The 6372-nt window shown below is 36.0% G+C and overlaps 1 non-coding gene across 1 annotated transcript; it reads left to right on the top strand.

Moving 5' to 3' along the window:
* Positions 1 to 299: 299 nt before the first annotated feature.
* Positions 300 to 406, top strand: LOC145060636 (small nucleolar RNA R71). The gene has a single exon (XR_013686853.1). It is a non-coding gene; the product is annotated as a small nucleolar RNA R71 (small nucleolar RNA).
* The last annotated feature ends 5966 nt before the right edge of the window (positions 407 to 6372 follow it).

Raw genomic sequence — 6372 nt, 5'->3', positions numbered from 1 at the left:
TACAATTTTCGCACCCCACTCTAATGGCATGGATGGATTGGTCCATCTTAGTCATCCTTCTCTCCGTATTCTCCAATTTGGCCATCACAGCTGCCATGCTATCATTCACAGATTTCAGTACCCCTTGATTCGATTCATGCCTTGGGTTATGATATTCTCTAGAGTACTTATAGAATTCTTCAATGAGTCTTTTAACTTCAGCCGGATTTTTCTTCGTTAAAGGGCCTTGAGAATCGAGTAGTTGTCTAGTATTGACATTTACTCCATCATAGAAGGTTGACACTTCTTGTTGCACATTGGGGTCATTTTTTGGGCAATTCCTTAGTAGACCTTTGTAGCGCTCCCATGCTACGAATAAAGACTCTCCCGCTTGTTGGTCAAAATTGGCAATGGCCTTCTTGAGTTTAGCAATTTTAGATGGTGGAAAAAATTGTTCCAGAAACTCCTCAGGCATCTTAGCCCATGTAGTAATCTCTCTCAGTGGTAGTGCTTTTAACCAATCCTTTGCAGCCCCTTTAAAAGTAATATGGAGCATCCTCAATAACACTGTCTCTCTAGGTACGTTTGGAATGTTGAAGTAGTCGGCGATGTCATTAACTTCATCAAGATGCTTGTATGCATCTTCATAACCCTTTCCGGTGAAAGGAATCTCCTTCAATGAAGTAAAGATGTGCCCCTTAAGTTCAAACGTGGCAATGACAGGTTGCACAAGCCCCAAACCGGTGTCATCTCGAATCCTCTTTTTGTATGCCTCCATCGAAAGGTCGGCAATGTTGGCCATGGTGTTGTCGAGTTCTTCTTTGTGATCTCTCTCTTCAAAATCGGTAACGCTTTCCTCCTTCTCGGTCTCGTACTCGGTATCTTCTTTCGTGTTGCCGGATTCCCCCACTTTCTTTCCCTTCTTCTTGCTAAAAACCAATTTAAGACTCGTGAAAGGTGACTTCTTCGGAGTATCTTCTTCGGTCTTGTCCTTGTTCTTGCGAAAGGATGATTTCGGCTATTCAAGTGTTGGAATCAAGGATGAATTTGATCCACCGGTAATAAACAATGTGCAAGAGACAGAAAAAAAACACGCGTAAAAAGAACAAAATAAACTGAAAAGCGAAACTGGAAAATTTCCTTGGGCTCGTCGAGCCAGTGCGAATGGACTTGGCGAGTTCAAAGGTAAAACAAAAAAAAAAACAAAAAATAAAATTTAAAACGGAATTTCTGAAAGAACATTACTGAAACTTAATTCTAATAAAAAAAACTTTTTCTAAAGTAGTAACTTTGTGCAAGAAAATCTTACACAAAGGTTTGATAACAATAGCAATTAAAATTAATCTAGAACCGTTCCCCATCAACGGCGCCAAAAAACTTGATGTGTGTTGAATGCACTAGTTTTAATCCTACTTTTTAATATAAATTAGACACGCAAAAGGCAGTGAACATGTCGATTGGTGGTATAGTTTAGCAAGCAGGGTATCGAACACAGGAGACAACAATTAAGCTAATTACTAATATTATCTAAAAGCTAGCAATAAAAGAAAAGGGGTTTCTCTATTTTTACAAGACTAGAAACTTAAGTATTTAACTAATACTCAACTAAACAACTAAAAGCTAAGCAAATGAGAATCAACAAAATTCAATAATGGGAAAGACTTATGTTTAGGTTTTGAATCATCTATTCCTATGGTTGATTTTATGACAAGTGCAATGGATTAATTACCATTGGCTACCGATTAGTGTAATTAGGTTCACGTTCGCTATTACTAATCCTTAGAAAACAAATTAATTTAAACATTGGCCAAGTTATTAAACTAATAAATTTCCTAGTTTATTGGTTCGGGTTAAGTAAGACTTGTAGTAGGTAATAAAATTGCTAATTCAGTTAACCTCTTGCTGATGGTTCGTCACACAAGGCTTACACATTAATTTTCCTATTTTCTAGTTAGCCCTAGTTTCACGTTCGCTATTCCTAGGCATATAACAATGTTTTCACATAAATCATATGAGATTAGCAATTAAGAGATGTTCATGCAACTTAATATGTTGGTTAATTAACAGACAATAGTTGTAATTAACACATAAGGTTCTTTAACAAGCTTAACAAAACAAAATCACCAAATTAAATTAATCCAATCATAAAATCAAACCATATTCATAAAATCATCTATCCCAAATAGAAGTTATGAGTTTTTAGCTCATAATTAAAGTAGAAAACAACTCAAAAACGAAATCAATTGATGCAAACATAGTTTAAACAAAAGATTAGGTAAAGAGTTACTTGATTTGCCTTGATCTCCCAAAAATCGAATGATTAGACTTGATCTTCGAGTTCCAGAGCTTCAGCAGCAGTTTGAATAGTAAATTGATCCCCAAGGGTTCCAGAGAGAAGTCCTAAATTCATGAATTAAAGCCATTTATATAGTTGCTGAAAACAGGGGCTACTCGTCGAGTCGATAGACTAACTCGGCAAGTCCACCACTTAAAATCCGTATATGATAAGGACTCTTGTTTGTTCGCGAATAACTTGCCGAGTTCTTCAGGTCTGTTTCTTTCTTTCTTTAATTCTTCAATTACCGAGCTTCCTATAGCTTTTCCTGCTTTCTTTTGCTTCCGAGCTCATCTTTTAGGCTACAAATACATTTTAAACATATTTAAGTACCTTTTGTTCATAATTTGCAATAAAATAGCCAAAAAAATATTAACATTTAACACAAAATATATGACTAATTATGCACATATCACCTAGAATGGGGACACTCGTCATCTTAGAGATACTATAGTCAATTCTTGAGTGCCTCTAACCTCTTTCTCAAGTTCTCCAAATGTTGGTGGTGTTTTGTGAACCATTTGAGGCATCACACTTGAGTTGTTAAGTTCTTAAAGGCCAAATACAATAAGCTACAGCTAAAGGTAACCTTCTAACTAGTTTTATGATTCATATATCAAGTTGTATGCTAGTTTAGGCTTCATGCTTTGTAAAATTTTTTATTTCATGTATAACTAGAGAAAACTTAGATCCAAAGTACTAGGGTTGTATGTGCACCTTAGAGATGTTATAGTGCTCAAAACTCATCAGTGGTATCGGATCCTAGGATTGTTTTCTGTTATATTGATGCTTGGTTGTTTTTTTAAAGTTGAAAAAGTCACATTTTTGGCCTCTGACTGATGAACTCGACGACTCCAATGATCTGACTCAACGAGTTCACTTTCAAACTGGTAACTCAACAAGTCTAGTTCATGCACTCGTCGATTAGAATCTTACTCCAGCAGATTCTCGAGCTTTTTGGCTAGAATTGGATTCGGATCATTACCACAAACTATTTTGTATCATAAAATTCATTTTTTCGATATGGTAGTGATTACCCTCATCGAATTAAAGGACAATTGTTAAATTTTAACATAATAAGTTGATTATTTGTATTATTTGATTTGAATTGTCTTGCCTTATGAGTTAGATTAGATCAATGATAAATTATATGATAATTTTATTAATTAAAATTGATCTAAATGTTTTTTAAATAACAATATAACTTGTCCTCAAGTTATGGAACATCAAGAGTCTCATTCATTAAAATACATTAACTCATAAGTTATGGAAAGCCAAAAGTTTTGAAGAGTTTCAAAACTTGCCCTCAAGTTTTGGAATTTGTAAAGTCTCACTTATGAAACATTTAATTCAAAACCTTAGAATTTTAAAAGTTTAAAATTCAACCCTTATACTATTATAAGACAAGTCATTTTCATGGTTATGAAACATTTAATTCCAAACCTTAGAATTTTAAAAGTTTAAAATTCAACCCTTATAATAGTCCAAGTCAGTCTTACCGTTAGTAGACCTCATTCACGAAGTCGGTCTATAAGGGGGGGGGGGGGGTAATAAGGATACTGCTTATAAAATGGTAGTTTAATGGGCGTCCACTCTCACCTACCGCTTCCTTGATTGGTGGAGGGTCGTTAGCCGAATGGGTAGGATAGGACATTAATTATAATTAAAAGTATAATGATAATTATAAAGTAACTAAATGTTTTAATAAATTCCCAATATTAGTTACTTTAGGAAAAATGTGAAAATGATGTTATTCCATTAAATTGCACTTTGCACCTTGCCAAGTCGTTAGTGGAGCGTGTGTGGTTAACCGGCACACTGACTTGGACTATTATGGGTGGCAAAGGGTAGCTTTATGTTTATCATAGATCAATGGAGCATTTGTGGTTAACCGGCACATTGATTAGTTTATAAATGAGATCAAGAGTACCAAGCACATTTGCATGGTTATTCACACTTTGTTTGTGATCTTCGGTATCCCAGTCACAAACTTGAAAGGCATAATCAATATTTAAACATGCCATTGAAAAGTTCAATGAATCTCAAAAGAATATAGGAATTTCAATCCAAATAAAACTTTATATTCAAATTCGTTTTTTATGATGGAAATTGGTAAATCGTCATTTACCTACCTTCAAATATTTTGCAATTGGATTACAGCATCCCTCTTCCAAATTGCAAAATATTGTGTTGGGTCCTAGCCTTAATATTTCATTTAGGTGTTATACTAAGGATTCTTATCTAATCTAAACTTTTTCTTTCTTTTTCAGATGTCTTCCAACACCGCTTCTAGCTCAAACCCTTCGGGCTCTTTCTCCTTCATGAACTAGTGTGGGAGGGTCATCTTTGATGGTTCGAACTTCAATGACTGGATTCGAAACATTAGGATGGTCACTCGTTACGAGGACAAAGAATATGTCCACGGCAAAGAGCTTAAGGATATTGATGAAACCACTGCTACTCCTGAAGAGGTTCTTGAGTGTAGGGCACATGAGAAGGATGCCACAAAGGTGTCTTGTATCATTCTTGCCACTAAGACAACATAACTTCAAAAGTCCTATGAGGACTACTACCCTTTCGAGATGCACCAAGACTTGATGGAAAGATACCATCAAAGTGCTCGTCAGGAAAGGTATGAAATCATTGCCTTTAGGATAACAACAAAAAGGAAGGATGGAGAGTCCATCACGACCCACTTGCAAAAAATGCAAAGGTTTGTGGAGCGCTTGCTGATGTTGAATGTTAACTTTGATAAAGAGTTGGACATTGATATTATCCTACACTCTTTGCCTCCTTGTTATGATCAGTTTCGTATGACTTGTCATATGAACAAGGAGGAGGTCACTCTTAGAAAGCTTCAAGGCCTTTTGAGAACTGCTGAAAGTAGTCTAAAAGGAAAATCTATTGTATCTACTCCTACTCCTACTGTTGCTGCCCCAGTGCTGGAAATTGGACATGGGAAAGGGAACAAGAGGAAGGATCCTTCTAAGAGCCGCAAGGGAAAGTGTCATGATGGATCCTCTTCTAGTGGGACCAAAGTTGCTTCTGCTAATCCCTCTACCAATCCAAAAGAAGCAGAGTGCTTCTTTGTCATGATAAAGAGCACTGGAAACGAAGCTGCCCCAAATACTTGCAGGATGTCAAAGATGGGAAGATAAAGCCCACCCATGCATGTATTTACACTATTGTATCTAATAACTCTTCACATTCCAGTTCTAGGGTCCTTGATACAGGTTGTGGTTGCCACATTTTTTCTGATTTGCAGGGTTTAAGAAGAAGTAGGGATGTGGAGCACAGGAAGATGAACTTGATCATGGGGAATAGGAAAATGTCGCCTGTCATCAAGATTGGAGTTTTTTTATATATTTCTTAGTATTGGGTTAGAATTAGATTTGAATAATTATTGCTACTTGTTCAATATGATGAGAAACATCATTTCCTTTCACGGTTTGTACAAACAAGGTTGTAGATTTTCATTAGATAATGAAATTGGTTCTATTAATGCTTTTTATATTGGTGTATTTTATTTTATAGCATTGCCTTGTAATGGTGTATATGAAACTGTGATGGTTGTAGACAACTTAGGAAATAACGTATTGCATATTGATTTGTCCAATAATTTGGACAAAGCATGCTTGTGGCATTGTCATCTCAACAAGAAGCGCATAGGCCAACTCTAAAAGGCGGATGTGTTAGAGTCATCCGACTAAAATCGGAGGAAACTTGTGAATCTTGTTTGCTTGGAAATATGAGCAAGTCACCCTTCACTGGTACTTGTGAATGGGGTGAGGTTTTTTTGGATCTCATACACACCGATGTGTGTGGACCCTTCAGAACCACCACAGGGGATGCTAACTGCTTCTATATGACTTTTACTATTGATTACAACAGATATGACTATATCTACTTAATCAAAAATAAGTCTGAAACCTTTGAAAAGTTCAAAGAGTTTAAATAAGAAGTGGAGAATCAGCTGGGTAGGAAGATAAAGATGCTCTGAACCGATCGATGTGGTGAGTATTTTAGTATTAAGTTCCTAGACTGTCTTTTGGAATGTG

The sequence above is a fragment of the Lactuca serriola genome, chromosome 6, assembly GCF_051521515.1.
Source record: "Lactuca serriola cultivar US96UC23 chromosome 6, Lser_US96UC23_V15, whole genome shotgun sequence".
NCBI lineage: Eukaryota > Viridiplantae > Streptophyta > Magnoliopsida > Asterales > Asteraceae > Lactuca > Lactuca serriola.
This window is presented reverse-complemented; position numbering and strand designations above follow the sequence as displayed.